Source organism: Bufo bufo, chromosome 6 (assembly GCF_905171765.1).
Source record: "Bufo bufo chromosome 6, aBufBuf1.1, whole genome shotgun sequence".
NCBI lineage: Eukaryota > Metazoa > Chordata > Amphibia > Anura > Bufonidae > Bufo > Bufo bufo.
In genome coordinates this window covers 398,990,281-399,006,718 of record NC_053394.1, presented here as the reverse complement: position 1 = coordinate 399,006,718, position 16,438 = coordinate 398,990,281, and the positions used below count along the sequence as shown (strand labels likewise).

At 44.4% G+C, this 16,438-nt stretch overlaps 1 protein-coding gene and 1 pseudogene across 1 annotated transcript in view; both read left to right on the top strand.

The window, feature by feature from the left end:
• Positions 1–13,050, top strand: part of LOC121004270 — a 141,372-nt pseudogene extending 128,322 nt beyond the window's left edge.
• LOC121004472 (oocyte zinc finger protein XlCOF22-like) overlaps positions 1–16,438 on the top strand; it is a 1,539,666-nt gene that overhangs the window by 579,696 nt on the left and 943,532 nt on the right. The gene's annotated exons all lie outside the window — the stretch shown is intronic.

Below are 16,438 nucleotides of genomic sequence, written 5' to 3'. Positions count from 1 at the left end.
AATCCATCAGGTCTGAAATATGCAGCAATTCAATCAGTGAAGGATTGGAGAGGAGGGGACTTTATATCAAAAATGTCAAGATATAAATCTAGAATGATTTATGAATTTGGATCACTGGCACCTTTGGGACTCATTTCAGAAATGGAGATTTTTGGTTTTCTGTAACGATACGGTGGGGGGTTTACATGACATGTCTATGCCAGGCTGTTTTACCAGTGCACTGAAATGTCCTGCATCCCTCCACTGGCCTTATAACGTCAATATCCCATATTATTTTTTATTTTTTTATTTTTAGATTCTTATATTTATCATTTCAAAAGAAAATGCAATAATGTTGTATATGCGGAAGTGTGGAGTATAATTAGGACATAGAGTTTTTTTGCAGGATATATCATTAACTCCTTAGTGACCACAGTTACGTGTTTTTACGTTGGTCACTAAGGGGCCTTAGCTGGGCCGCTGATTTTTTATGGTGGCCTGCTCTAACTGCATGGGGTGCCTATCCGGGCTGTTTAACACTTTGCATGCCGCAGGCAATGCCACCCACCTTGTGTATATCAGTGACAGAGGGAGCGGACTCCCTCGGTCTCCCATCGGCACCCCGCAAATGTGATTTGCGGGGTGCCGATATGTGTGTGAAGGCTGGCTGGGGTCTATGAAGGCCCCAGACCAGCCTTCAGTAATTTCCAGCACGTTGCGCCTCTCTGGCGCAGCCTGCTGGTCAATGTTAAAATAGCATTGCTATTAAAATGCAATGAATTGATAATGCATTCCATTTTAAAAGCAATTAAAATACTGTATGTTATAGTCCAGGCAGAGTCACGCATCTATGCGCCATCTCGCGAGACGCGAGATTTCCTGTGAAAACGCGCGCACACAAGCGCACGCGTTCAAAAGATTGGAAGGTGAGCGAGTGGATCTACAGCCTGCCAGCGGCGATCATTCGCTGGCAGGCTGTAGATGCGTTTTTTTTTTTTTAACCCCTAACAGGTATATTAGACGCTGTTTTGATAACAGCGTCTAATATACCTGGTCCTCTGGTGGTCCCTTTTGCTTGGATCGACCACCAGAGGACACAGGCAGCTCAATAATAAGTAGCACCAAACACCACTACACTACACCCCCCCTTGGTCACTTATTAACCCCTTATTAATCCCTGATCACCCCATATAGACTCCCTGATCACCCCCTTGTCATTGATCACGCCCCTGTAAGGCCCCATTCAGATGTCCGTATGTGTTTTACGGATCCATGGATCGGATTCGCAAAACACATACTGACGTCTGAATGGAGCCTTACAGGGGGGTGATCAATGACAGGGGGGTGATCACCCCATATAGACTCCCTGATCACCCCCCTGTCATTGATCACCCCCCTGTAAAGCTCCATTCAGACGTCCGTATGTGTTTTACGGATCCATGGATCGGATCCGCAAAACACATACGGACGTCTGAATGGAGCCTTACAGGGGGGTGATCAGGGAGTCTATTTGGGATGATCACCCCCCTGTAAGGCTCCATTCAGACGTCCGTATGTGTTTTGCGGATCCACGGATCCATGGATCAGATCCGCAAAACACATACGGACGTCTGAATGGAGCCTTACAGGCGGGTGATCAATGACAGGGGGGTGATCACCCCATATAGACTCTCTGATCACCCCCCTGTCATTGATCACCCCCCTGTAAGGCTCCATTCAGACGTCCGTATGTGTTTTTCGGATCCGTGGATCCGCAAAACACGGACACCGCGGATCCGCAAAACACATACGGACGTCTGAATGGAGCCTTACAGAGGGGTGATGATCCCATATAGACTCCCTGATCACCCCCCTGTCATTGATCACCCCCCTGTAAGGCTCCATTCAGACGTCCGTATGTGTTTTGCAGGTCCGTGGATCCGCAAAACACGGACACCGCGGATCCGCAAAACACATACGGACGTCTGAATGGAGCCTTACAGAGGGGTGATCACCCCATATAGACTCCCTGATCACCCCCCTGTCATTGATCACCCCCCTGTAAGGCTCCATTCAGACATTTTTTTTGGCACAAGTTAGCGGAAATTTATTTATTTATTTATTTGTTTTTTATTACAAAGTCTCATATTCCACTAACTTGTGTCAAAAAATTAAATCTCACATGAACTCACCATACCCCTCACGGAATCCAAATGCGTAAAAATTCTTAGACATTTATATTCCAGACTTCTTCTCATGCTTTAGGGCCCCTAAAATGCCAGGGCAGTATAAATACCCCACATGTGACCCCATTTCGGAAAGAAGAAAACCAAGGTATTCCGTGAGGGGCATATTGAGTCCATGAAAGATTTGACATTTTTATCCCAAGTTAGCGGAAATCCGGACTTTGTGAGAAAAAACAAAAAAAAATCAATTTCCGCTAACTTGTGGCAATTTATTTTTTTTACTATGAACTCGCCATGCCCCTCATTGAATACTTTGGGGTGTCTTCTTTCCAAAATGGGGTCACATGTGGGGTATTTATACTGCCCTGGCATTTTAGGGGCCCTAAAGCGTGAGAAGAAGTCTGGGATCCAAATGTCTAAAAATGCCCTCCTAAAAGGAATTTGGGCCCCTTTGCGCATCTAGGCTGCAAAAAAGTGTCACACATGTGGTATCGTCGTACTCAGGAGAAGTTGGGCAATGTGTTTTGGGGTGTCATTTTACATATACCCATGCTGGGTGAGATAAATATCTTGGTCAAATGCCAACTTTGTATAAAAAAAATGGGAAAAGTTGTCTTTTGCCGAGATATTTCTCTCACCCAGCATGGGTATATGTAAAAAGACACCCCAAAACACATTGCCCTACTTCTTCTGAGTACGGCGATACCAGATGTGTGACACTTTTTTGCAGCCTAGGTGGGCAAATGGGCCCACATTCCAAAGAGCACCTTTTCGGATTTCACAGGGCATTTTTTACACATTTTGATTTCAAACTACTTCTCACACATTAGGGCCCCTAAATTGCCAGGGCAGTATAACTACCCCACAAGTGACCCCATTTTGGAAAGAAGACACCCCAAGGTATTTTGTGATGGGCATAGTGAGTTCATGGAAGTTTTTATTTTCACTAGTAGCTCTGGCAAATTAGGGTAGGTTTGGATAAACCGCTAAATCACTAAGTTTAAGACGTGGGCTAGGCATGGGATGTGTGTCAGGTTGCCTTATACCCTGCCACAGCTTTGCGGCGGTGTGCTGTTTGTCACCTAAGCAGATCAGTTTTAGCACGGCCTGATGCCGCTTCCCCACAGCAGTGCTACACTGCTTCCAGCTAGCGACTGATGGCTGACTGCTGCTGGAGGTGGAAGTGGAGGAGGAGGAGGCGGCAGAGAAGAAGTGTGGGTTGAAACCAGTAACATAGCTGAGCCAGTAACATAGCAGAGACCCTGATAGACGTAGGGCCGCAATTCTGGTCGTGGGTAGCACCTTTGCCATCCCAGGGTACGACTCACTCCTGGCCTCCACAACATTCACCCAGTGTGCCATCAGGGAAATATAGCGTCCCTGGGCACCAGCACTTGTCCATGTGTCCGAGGTTAAGTGGACCTTCCCAGTAACTGCGTTAGTCAGGGCACAAGTGATGTTCGGGGACACATGCTGGTGTAAAGCGGGCACGGCACACCATGAAAAATAGTGGCGGCTGTGGACTGCTTACCGAGGGATGGCCGCCGACATCAGGCTGCGGAAGGCCTCAGTATCCACAAGCCATTTCAAAGGCCAGTTATTTGGAAAGTTGCGCATTTAGTGCTGTGGCTTGTGGGTGGGTATTTGCGCTTGCGTTTAAATGACTGTGTTATGGATATTTGGATGCTGCGCTGGGACAGAGAAGTGGATGTTGTTGCTGATGGTATATGCGAAGGCCCAGGTGCAGGTCGAGGGGCATCCGGGCCTGCTGTCACGCCTTGCCCTGTGAATGTGCGGAGGTCTGTCAGACTGGCTGCACATGTCTGACTTCTCTGTTTGTTTTGATTTGGGTTTGAGCTGTATCCACCTTCGCTCAGGTGTACTGTGTTTCATTGTTAGTGATGCTATTTATCCCTCCTTCCCCCAGTGTCCTGTGCGGGTTATAGTTCTTTCCTGGGAGCTCTTGATTTGTGGTGGATCGTTTGCTCCAGCTCTGCTCAAAATAAGTCCTCTCCTTTTTTTTTCCATTTGTGTGTTTTATCTAGGCCTCTAGGGAGACGCTTGCTTCCTCCTGGTTTGAAGAAGCAGATTACCTCTTCCCTTTTCCCTGCTGCTTAGGGTTTGCCCAAGGTGTTTAGGTTTAGGCACGAGGGCATGTGCTTATCCACCCTAAGGGTATGCACATGGGCACAGCAGTTTAGGGAAAGCTTTTACGGATCGCTAAGAGGTGATCCTTTTCTCCCTAGCTTTTGGGCCTAGTCGTTCGTTCTGTTTTTTTATCCGTGTTTGGTTATTTCCCCGCTTACCTACCTATCGTGACATTATAAACCCTCCCAAAAACGGTCATATCCCTGCGAAATGGAGGCTATGGATGCCTTGGTTGATCGCATGCAGGGATTATCGCTGGAGGTTGCTGATATCTGCAGTTCTGTTGCACGGTGTCAGAATGTTCTGGCGTCATTGGAGAAAATCAGGTCTGCTTAGAGCCTAAAGTCGCTCTCCCTGATAGGTTCTCAGGAGGTAGTGATGACTTTATTCGGTTCAGGGAGTCCTGCAGGTTGTATTTTTGTCTGCGGCCGATGTCATCTGGTGACGAGAATCAAAGAGTGGGGATCATTATGTCTCTGCTCAAAGGGGCTGGGCTTTTTCTCTGCCGACCGGTTCACCATCCCTCCAATCGGTGGATGAATTTTTTAGAGCCTTTGGCTTGATTTATGATGACCCAGACCGGGTCTCTATGGCTGAATCTAAGCTGCGCAGTTTGTTACAGGAAGAACGTACTGCGGAGTCGTATTGTGCAGAATTTAGAAGATGGGCAACTGACTCGGGGTGGAATGATTCTTCACTCCAGAGTCAGTTTTGTCTGGGGCTATCTGAGAGGTGAAAGATGCCCTTGCTTTTCATGAGTATCCCGATTCATTGGAGACGGCCATGTCTTTGGCAGTGCGGCTTGATAGACGTCTTAGAGAGAGGTATAAGATTCCTCTCGAGCAGGGGGTCCCGTCTGTAAGTGGATCCGTCCCACCTAGTCCCCGGGGTAATATGACTTTTAAATCTGGGGCAGGAGAGGAGCCTATGCAATTGGGCCAGGTTTCCTTTCGCTCAGGTGATAGGGATTTTAGGACTGAATAAGCTATGTTACTTCTGTGGAAAAGGTCATTTTGTTTGTGCGTGTCCTTTTGTTAAATCTCAAAGCGGTAATGAAAAACTACGGAGGTATTCCCATAAATTGAAAAAAAAGACTTACCTGATTCTTGGTAGTGTGAATGGGGAGTCTGAGCAAGCAAATATGCATTCTCCCTGCAATACTTGTTTCCTCCTGCCTGCCATGGTGGCGCTAGACTCAGGAAATTTTGATTTTGAGGTATTTGTTGATACAAATCAGTAGCTGGAGTGAATTTTGTTTGGACAACGGTCTTTGTGCTTCTATCGCAAGGGTGTCAACTACGGTCCTACCTCAGTTTCTCTCCGATTTGGCGGATGTATTCACGGAGGGTGGAGCTCAGGAGCTGCCTCCCCATCGAGAATGATTGTCTGGTCAATCTAGTTCCTGTAGCTAAACTGCCAAAATCTCGACTATACAACCTTTTCCAACGCGAAAGAGCAGCTATGCGGAAGTATATTGCAGAAAGTTTGGCAAAGGGAAATATTAGGCCGCCGGCTTCTTTTTCATAAAAAAGAAAGACGGATCACTTAGACCATGTTTAGATTTCCGGGAATTGAATCTCATTACGGTCCGTGATCCGTATCCCCTTCCTTTTGAGTTCTGATCTATTTGATCAAATTGTCGGAGCCAAGGTGTTCTCTAAATTGGATTTAGGAGGAGCTTATAATCTGATCAGAATTAAGGAAGGAGATGAGTGGAAAACGGACTTTAATACACCCGAAGTTCATTTCGAGAATCTTGTCATGCCCTTTGATTTAACTAATGCGCCAGCGGTCTTTCAGCGATTTGTCAATGATACTTTCCATCATTTAGTGGGAAGGTTCATTGTTATTTACCTTGATGATATACTAATTTACTCACTCGATTTGGAGACCTATCAGGATCACGTGAGACAGGTGTTGTCGATCATTCGGGAGAATAAATTGTATGCAAAATTGGAAAAATGTGTATTTGCTGTCCAGGAGCTACTGTTTTTAGGATACCTGCTTTCTGACTCTGGTTTTTGTATGGACCCCGAAAAGGTCCGAGCGGTACTGGAATGGGACCGGCCTGAGAATCAGAAAGCTCTGATGCGGTTTTTGGGTTTTACCAATTACTACAGAAAATTCATCTTGAATTATTCCACTATTGTAAAACCTTTGACAGATATGACTAAAAAAGGCGCCGACTTTTCTGTCTGGTCAGATGAGGCATTACAGGCCCTTTCTGCTATTAAGAAATGTTTTGCGCCTGCTCCCATTCTGATGCAACCTGATGTGTCTCAACCGTTTATCGTGGAGGTTGATGCATTAGAAGTGGGGGTCGGAGCAGTTCTGTCACAGGGTCCATCCCCTAGCAAATGGCGTCTGTGTGCTTTTTTTTTCTCCAAGAAACTCTCGGCCGCTGAAAGAAATTATGATGTAGGAGATAGAGTTGCTGGCCATTAAATTGGCCTTTGAGGAATGGCTTCATTGGTTGGAGGGGGCTACTCATCCTATTACGGTATATACTCACCACAAGAATTTGGCTTAATTGCAGTCTGCTAAGCGCCTTAATCCTATACAGGCTAGATGGTCACTGTTTTTTTACTAGGTGCAATTTTGTGGTCACCTTTCACCCTGGGGTTAAAAACATCAAGGCAGATGCGTTGTCACGTGGTTTTCCTGGGGGGAGTGATTCGGAGGATCCCGCTGCGATTTTGGCTGATGGGGTGGTGGTTTCCGCTCTGTACCCTGAGTTGGCGATGGAGGTGTTGGGGGCCCAGGAGGAGGCTCCTGATTCTTGTCCTCCAGACAAGTTGTTTGTTCCTGCTGAACTGCGATACAAGGTGTTCAAGGAACAACATGATACGGTCCTTGCGGGACATCCTGGAAGCAAATCCACCATAGATCTTATTTCCCGGAGATTCTGGTGGCCAGGGTTGCGCAAGGGTGTGGAGGGTTATGTGACAGCTTGGGAGACCTGTGCACTCCGCCTTCAGGATCCTTTCTTCCTTTATCCATCCCGTCTCATCCTTGGACGCATTTGTCCATGGACTTTATTACCGATTTACCGAGTTCCTCTGGGAAAACTGTGATTTTGGTGATAGTGGACCGCTTCAGTAAGATGGCCCACTTTGTACCGTTGCCTAGCTTGCCCAATGCCAAAACTCTCGCTCAGGTTTTTATCGATAACATTGTGAAACTACATGGCATTCTTTCTGATGTGGTGTCTGATAGGGGGACGCAATTTGTTTCCAGGTTTTGGAGGGCGTTCAGCTCTCGTCTGGGAATTCAACTGTCTTTTTCTTCGGCTTTTTTCATCCCCAGTCGAATGGTCAGACAGAGCGCACTAACCAAAACCTGGAGTCCTATTTGAGGTGTTTTGTTGCCGAGAACCAGGATGAATGGTCCTCGTTCTTGTCTCTACCCAAATTTGCCTTGAATAACCATAGACAGGAGTCCATTGATAAGTCGCCATTTTTTGGCTCATATGGTTTTCACCCACAGTTTGGTACTTTTTCTGGGACTGGATCTTCTGGGATGCCAGAAGAGGAGAGATTCTCTTCCGCCTTGTCATCTATCTGGCGGAAGATCCAAGTTAATTTGGAAAATATGGGTGAAAGATATAAATGGATGGCTGACAGGAGACATATGACTGGTCTGGACCTGTGTGTGGGTGATTCGGTGTGGTTGTCCACTAGAAACATTAAGCTGAAGGTACAATCTTGGAAATTGGGTCCAAGATTTATTGGCCCTTACAAAATATCTGCGATTGTCAACCCGGTGGCGTTTCGTCTGGATCTTCCGCAGACCTGGAAGATCCATAATGTGTTTCACAGATCTTTATTAAAGAAATATGTGGAGCCTGTGGAACCATCTCCATTGCCACCTCCCCCTGTCCTGGTGGATGGCAATTTAGAGTTTGAAATCTCTAAGATTCTTGACTCACGTGTTCTTCGGGGTTCCCTCCAGTACCTGGTGCACTGGAAGGAATACGGTCCCGAGGAAAGAATGTGGGTTCCGGCTGCTGATGTCAGTGCTAGCCGCCTGGTGAGGGCCTTTCACAGGGCACACCCGGATAAAGTTGGTCCGGGGTGGCCGGAGGTCACCCGTAGAAGGGGGGGTACTGTCACGCTAGGAGGTAACCCTTTTCTCCCTATCTTTTGGGCCTAGTCGTTCATTCTGTTTGTTTCCCCTTGTTAGGTAGGTAAGCGGGGAAATAACCAATCGTGACACCTGCGCTTATGACAGGGGATTGGCCAGCAGTGCGTAACACAGGGGAAGAGGAGGCAGTGGTGTGACCCGCAGACCCAGATTGTGGACCCAGGTATTTGGCCCACTTATTAGGGTACTTGGATGCCATGTGCCGGATCATGCTGGTGGTGGTGAGGTTGCTAATGTTCACGCCCAGGCTCATTTTGGTACGGCACAGGTTGCAAACTACTACTCTTTTGTCGTCTGCACTGTCCTTAAAAAAGCGACATAGTGGGGAACACCTACCCCTTGGCAAGGTAGATTTACGCATAGGGGTGCTTGGTGTAACGGTTGCCGGCCTGTTTGGTGTGGGCCGACTTCTCCCTTTTGCAACCCCCTGCCTCTTCCAGCCTGTTGTGGTGCTGCGGATCCCTCCCGCTCTGTACTGCTGTCCTCGCTCGGCTTTTCACCTTCCCATGTTGGGTCAGTGACCTTATCGTCAACCACCTCCTCTTCCACTTCCTCACTCTGCTTATCCTCCTGACTTGACATAACCACAACCTCAGTGATTGACAACTGTGTCTCATCATCCTCTACCTCGTGAACGAATGATTGCCGTTCACCACCGTCATCTTCTTGAGACTGTGAAGTCTCAAGAGGTTGGGAATCAGGGCACAATATCTTAGGTCCCTCTTCAAGCGTGCTGGACGCGAGGGCCAAATGTAATAGTGGCACTGGAAAGAGCTCCTCGGAATATCTGAGTGTGGGATCACTCGTTTGGCAAGCCTCTCCATGCTGGGAGGAAGGATGATCAGAGAGAGGATTCAGTTGACCTTGGCTACAGAGACTGGACTTGGTGGAAGAGAGGGTGGTGCTTACCCGACTGGAAGCATTATCTTCAGCAATCCAACCGACCAACTGTTCGCACTCGTCCGACTTGGACAGTGTTGTCCTGCGCCGCCCAGCTAAGTTGGACATGAAACTGGGTACAGTGGATGTTGTTTTTTTTTTTTTGTTTGTTTTTTCTGGTGCACTGGCAGCAGGCACAGTTTCATTGCTGATGATCACGCATATCACGCCCACTTCCCCGTCCCTTAGTGCTCGCCGCCTTATTATTAATGATTTTGTCACTAGATGTGGCGCAGATTGTTTTACAGTCCGCTAAAGACACAGTTTTCTGATGCAGGACAGTATATGTCACAGAAACACACAGATTATGGACACTATATATTAGGCGTAGATTATTGGAATTTTCCCTAAAGAAACAGTTTTTGGAAGCAGGACAATATATGTCACAGAACACCACAGAATATGGACACTATTTTAGGCCCAGATTATTGGAATCTGCGGTACAGACACTGTTTTCTGATGTAGTTTATATTTATATTTTTCAATATATCTGGGCCTGACAACCACACAAGGCATTGAAGTGCAGATCACACAATTCACGGATTACAGCGTTGACAGCAAAAATGTGGATTATGGGAAAAAGTTTTTTTAGTTTTCACGAATATTCTTCCTATTTCTGCCCCTGACAAGCCTGAGAAAGACCTTTACGGTCGAAACGTCGCATTTTTTTGCTGGTGAAATAAATTCCACTGAATTGAAGACAGGAGAGTGCTGCGGTTTCTTCTATATGACGCATCCAAGGGGGAACTTCTGACTGGCTCCCAACACGGCTGGCACCACCACAAGATAAGACTTTAATTTTTCGTTGTGCTGCTATACGCATTTTTTCCTATTGCTGCACAGGTGTCACAAGTCACTGCAGACACTTTCTATATAGCAAAAGAATCTCTATTTTTCAAAGTATAAAAAAAATTTTTAGTACAACTTTGCACAATGAAATTGCTGCCACCACACACAATAGTCCTTAAAAGGACTTTGGGTCTTTGAAATGTTATTCAGTGGAATATATTGCAATCACAATCTCCCTACACTATCTATCCCTCTCTCTGACTCGCAATAAGCCGAACCTGCATCATTGAGTGCTATATAGCACCCGATGACGCGTTCCGGCCAGCCAATCACTGTAATGCTAGCAGCCAACATGGCTACTGGCATTACAGTAATGGCAATACTTGCCTGCACGTTTATTGGCAGCTTAGCAGCCGTGGAACGTGCAGGGAGGAGACTCAAGCATGCCGCTCGAGCACATGTGGTACTCGGCCGAGTACCGCCATGTGCCGAGCATAGTGATGCTCGAGCCGAACAGGTATTCGGCCAAGCATGCTCGCTCATCACTAATCATTATATAAAGAGAAATCATGGTGTAATAGTGGCATAAAAGCAAGAACATAATTTCATCGGAGTATTGGAGAAAAGCAACCCAATATATTTTGAATACATATATCTTATCATCTGACAGTACATGAAAGATGGTGGTTTCTATAAGTATATTAGCCCGATCTAATCCGATACAGGTGTTCTATAGATCAAGCAACACAATATAAGGATTGACTTTGTCCCTCGTTTTTCATAAGACTGTTTGACCACTGAGGAAGAAACCAGTAAGGTTTCGAAATGTGTCTGGTGAACATACCGATATATTGAATTTGTGTTAATAGGAAGAATCTCATAACCATGAAATACAAGCGGCGCTTCAAAGCTTTAAATTAAGTCAGCGTCTTGGGATTCTCAACCCACATGCTCAGTTAAGTAAGTGCCGACACTAGCGCGCAGGATAATTGTGGGAATTAGCAGCACAAGAGAATCGCAACTGTATAAGGAAACAAACACATATGTATCTTGCTTCTAGCCATATTAAACCGAATGTCGGGAGTCTGGTAAGCGGAGAAGCATCATACTACATCTAACCTAAATGCTGACTGTTACACTGAATGATTATACTACCGTAAGCATTGAACTATCTTGCGAAGAGATGAATATATTAAAAAAGTGGCAACAATAAGACTACCGCTAGACATTTAGCTTATTACAAGAAAATAACAACAGGATATCTTGTAAATATTCATAATTTTGCTGTAGAATACAACAGCGTTCCAAATAGTGCGTGAGCTCCGCACAAGGAACTAAGAGAGGGACTGTGATTGTACATTATCTCAATTCAAGTACTATATGAGTAATTTATTTTATTGGCCATATTTATTTTATGTGTGAAGGTTTAAGGTTTTGTATGAAATAGAGGATAAATTGTGACATTTTAGACAATAGGAAAAAATGGAATACATTTTTTTAATATATATGTTGTCTTTTTTTGGTATGAAGCCAGCCAATAATTGAATATTTTCATTATATCAGCTAGGTGGTATAGCAGGCTGAGCTATATTCCGGTGAGCTCCCTGAATAGCACAGTTTTTTGTTTTTTTTCTTGGCAGATGACTGTACCAGGAACTTAGAGAAACATCTTATATCTTCAGATTTTGAAGTATCTGATCATGGTATCACACAAGATACATACGAAGAACATACCAATATCCAAGATATATCTTCATCCATTCACAGCAAAAATATATCACTTGATCCTTTCAAACAGGTCCAATCTTCTGATTCATCGCAGGCTGCAGCACACAGTAAAAGTCACAGAAGAGGTGTTAAACATCAAGCAGCTCACGTAACATTTTCATGTTCAGAATGTGGGAAATGTTTTAAGCAGAAATCAGCTTTTGTTATACATCAGAGAATTCACACAGGAGAGAAGCCATTTTCATGTTCAGAATGTGGAAAAAGTTGTAAACAGAAATCAGATCTTCTTGTACATCAGAGAATTCACACAGGAGAGAAGCCATTTTCATGTTCAGAATGTGGGAAATGTTTTAACCACAAATCGGCTTTTGTTATACATCAGAGAATTCACACAGGAGTGAAGCCATTTTCATGTTCCGAATGTGGGAAATGTTTTAAGCAGAAATCGGCTTTTGTTACACATCAGAGAATTCACACAGGAGAGAAGCCATTTTCATGTTCAGAATGTGGAAAATGTTTTAAGCAGACATCAAATCTTCTTAGACATAAGAGAATTCACACAGGAGAGAAGCCATTTTCATGTTCAGAATGTGGAAAATGTTTTAAGCAGACATCAAATCTTCTTAGACATGAGAGAAATCACACAGGAGAGAAGCCATTTTCATGTTCCGAATGCGGAAAAAGTTTTAGCCGTAAATTGGCTTTTGTTACACATTGGAGAATTCACACAGGGGAGAAGCCATTTACATGTTCAGAATGTGGAAAATGTTTTAACCAGAAATCAGATCTTCTTGTACATCAGAGAATTCACACAGGAGAGAAGCCATTTTCATGTTCAGAATGTGGAAATGTTTTAACCACAAATCGGCTTTTGTTACACATCAGAGAATTCACACAGGAGTGAAGCCATTTTCATGTTCAGAATGTGGAAAATGTTTTAAGCAGACATCAAATCTTCTTAGACATAAGAGAATTCACACAGGAGAGAAGCCAATTTCATGTTCAGAATGTGGAAAATGTTTTAAACAGAAATCAGATCTTCTTGTACATCAGACAATTCACACAGGAGAAAAGCCATTTTCATGTTCAGAATGTGGAAAATGTTTTAAGCAGACATCAGCCCTGGTTACACATAAAAAAACTCACAAATAAGAGATGACCTCTTCATGCTTAGCTTATTAGTGACCGCCCTTACGTGTTTTTATGGTGGTCACTAACTGGCTTTATTCCAAAACATACTCATTTTTTACAGGGAGGTAAAATCACCACCTACCAAGGATAGCTAAGGGTTTGGAGCAATGATCAGGGCCACTGTAAAGGTCCCCAAACACATATGGTCTCCTGTATTGAATGAATACCAATCAACTGACAGATCCATTTAAAAGTGAAAGTAAGTTTTCTTGTATACAGAAATTTTCTCTAAAGAAAAATGGTGAGAGGAAATAAAAAAAAATTAAAAAAAAAGTTTCCTAAAGTCACCACCCTGCCTGTGATCGGTATGGGTGGCCCCTCCATTTCTATAAAACTGCAAATATAAGGGCCTTTGGGAAAGTCCAAATAAATAGAGATGGATTCCCACAAGAGCTGGTGTCCAGACATGTGGAAAAAGGGGTGACAATTACACTTGTAAATGGCCAGTTACTTGCAGTCAAGTGGAATGACAGAAAGGATGTCTGCAGGCTTTCCACTGAGCATGAGGACAGCACAGGGGTAGTGATAGAGAGAGGCGCCACCACTGGTAACAGTAAGTCTGAGTGACACATCGTAAATCTATGGGAGTAGTGTATCTTTCAACCATACCTGGTGAAGTACAAATCCAGGGCCTGATATACAGTACAGACCAAAAGTTTGGACACACCTTCTCATTCAAAGAGTTTTCTTTATTTTCATGACTATGAAAATTGTAGATTCACACTGAAGGCATCAAAACTATGAATTAACACATGTGGAATTATATACATAACAAACAAGTGTGAAACAACTGAAAATATGTCCTATTCTAGGTTCTTCAAAGTAGCCACCTTTTGCTTTGATTACTGCTTTGCACACTTTTGGCATTCTCTTGATGAGCTTCAAGAGGTAGTCCACTGAAATGGTTTTCACTTCACAGGTGTGCCCTGTCAGGTTTAATAAGTGGGACTTCTTGCCATATAAATGGGGTTGGGACCATCAGTGGCGTTGAGGAGAAGTCAGGTGGATACACAGCTGATAGTCCTACTGAATAGACTGTTAGAATTTGTATTATGGCAAGAAAAATGCAGCTAAGTAAAGAAAAACGAGTGGCCATCATTACTTTAAGAAATGAAGGTCAGTCAGTCAGCCGAAAAATTGGGAAAACTTTGAAAGTAAGGGCTATTTGACCATGAAGGAGAGTGGTGGGGTGCTGCGCCAGATGACCTGGCCTCCCCAGTCACCGGACCTGAACCCAATTGAGATGGTTTGGGGTAAGCTGGACCGCAGAGTGAATGCAAAAGGGCCAACAAGTGCTAAGCATCTCTGGGAACTCCTTCAAGACTGTTGGAAGACCATTTCAGGGGACTACCTCTTGAAGCTCATCAAGAGAATGCCAAGAGTGTGGAAAGCAGTAATCAAAGCAAAAGGTGGCTACTTTGAAGAACCTAGAATATGACATATTTTCAGTTGTTTCACACTTGTTTGTTATACAGGGTGGGCCATTTATATGGATACACCTTAATAAAATGGGAATGGTTGGTGATATTAACTTCCTGTTTGTGGCACATTAGTATATGTGAGGGGGGAAACTTTTCAAGATGGGTGGTGACCATGGCGGCCATTTTGAAGTCAGACATTTTGAATCTAACTTTTGTTTTTTCAATAGGAAGAGGGTCATTTGACACATCAAACTTATTGGGAATTTCACAAGAAAAACAATCATGTGCTTGGTTTTAACGTAACTTTATTCTTTCATGAGTTATTTACAAGTTTCTGACCACTTACAAAATGTGTATAATGTGCTGCCCGTTGTGTTGGATTGTCAATGCAACCCTTTTCTCCCACTCTTCACACACTGATAGCAACACCGCAGGAGAAATGCTAGCACAGGCTTCCAGTATCCGTAGTTTCAGGTGCTGCCCATCTCGTATCATCTGAAGGCAATCGTCTATGCTGTGAAGATACGAGATGTGCAGCACCTGAAACTACGGATACGGGAAGCCTGTGCTAGCATTTCTCCTGCGGTGTTGCTATCAGTGTGTGAAGAGTGGGAGAAGAGGGTTGCATTGACAATCCAACACAATGGGCAGCACATTGAACACATTTTGTAAGTGGTCAGAAACTTGTAAATAACTCATGAAAGAATAAAGTTACGTTAAAACCAAGCACACCATTTTTTTTCTTGTGAAATTCCCAATAAGTTTGATGTGTCACATGACCCTCTTCCTATTGAAAAAACAAAAGTGGGATTTAAAATGGCCGACTTCAAAATGGCCGCCATGGTCACCACCCATCTTGAAAAGTTTCCCCCCTCACATATTAACTTCCTGTTTGTGGCACATTAGTATATCACCAACCATTCCCATTTTATTAAGGTGTATCCATATAAATGGCCCACTCTGTATATATAATTCCACATGTGTTAATTCATAGTTTTGATGCCTTCATAGTCATGAAAATAAAGAAAACTCTTTGAATGAGAAGGTGTGTCCAAACTTTTGGTCTGTACTGTATATAAAAAACGTATGTATATATGTGTATGTATGTTCCACAATCACTCAAAAACGCAACCATCGATTTCAACGAAACTTGGTATACACATCCCTTGTCGGTCACATAACCCTTATCGGCCAATAGAAGCTCGCAGGCCCTTACTCTCCACATACACAGCTTTACTCCAGGTTTCCATAACAACCCAGCCAACCCAAGTCGCACGACACAGGGCACAACTACACTGCTACATGCATCCATCTTGGATGGATTTTTTTGCGACTGTCGTGTCGCAGTCGCAACATGTTGCAGTGTGACACCATAGCCTATCATTGTAAAAATTGTTGAGACAAAATTTCGCACAACACATTTTGTTGTGTAGCTCTATCCTTAAAGGGGCAGGGCCCTGTGGAGGTCACTGTTAAAGGGGCGGGCACTGTGGAGGTTAATGTTAAAGGGATGGGCACTATGAAAGTCACTGTTAAAGGAGCTGGCAGTGTGGAGGTCACTTTTAAAGGGGCGGGCACTGTGGAGGTCACTGTTAAAGGAGCGGGGGTGCTGTATACATCACTGTTAAGGGGGCGTGCCCCTTAGAAGGTCAATGTCAAGGGAGTGAGGTGCTGTGAAACTCACTGTTAAAGGGGTGGGCTGCTGTGAAGCTCAAAGTTAAGGTGACAAGCTGCTGTAGACATCATATTGTAAGGAGGGGGGGCACTGTGGGGGGGATCAGTGTTAAGGAGTGAGGGGTAGTGGAGTTCACTGTTAAGGGGGCAGTGTACTGTAGAGGTCACAGTTATGGGGGATACTGTGGATATCTTTAAACGACACAGAAACATTAGAGGAAATATACCCGAGCGAAGCCGGGTCCTTCTGCTAGAAAAAGG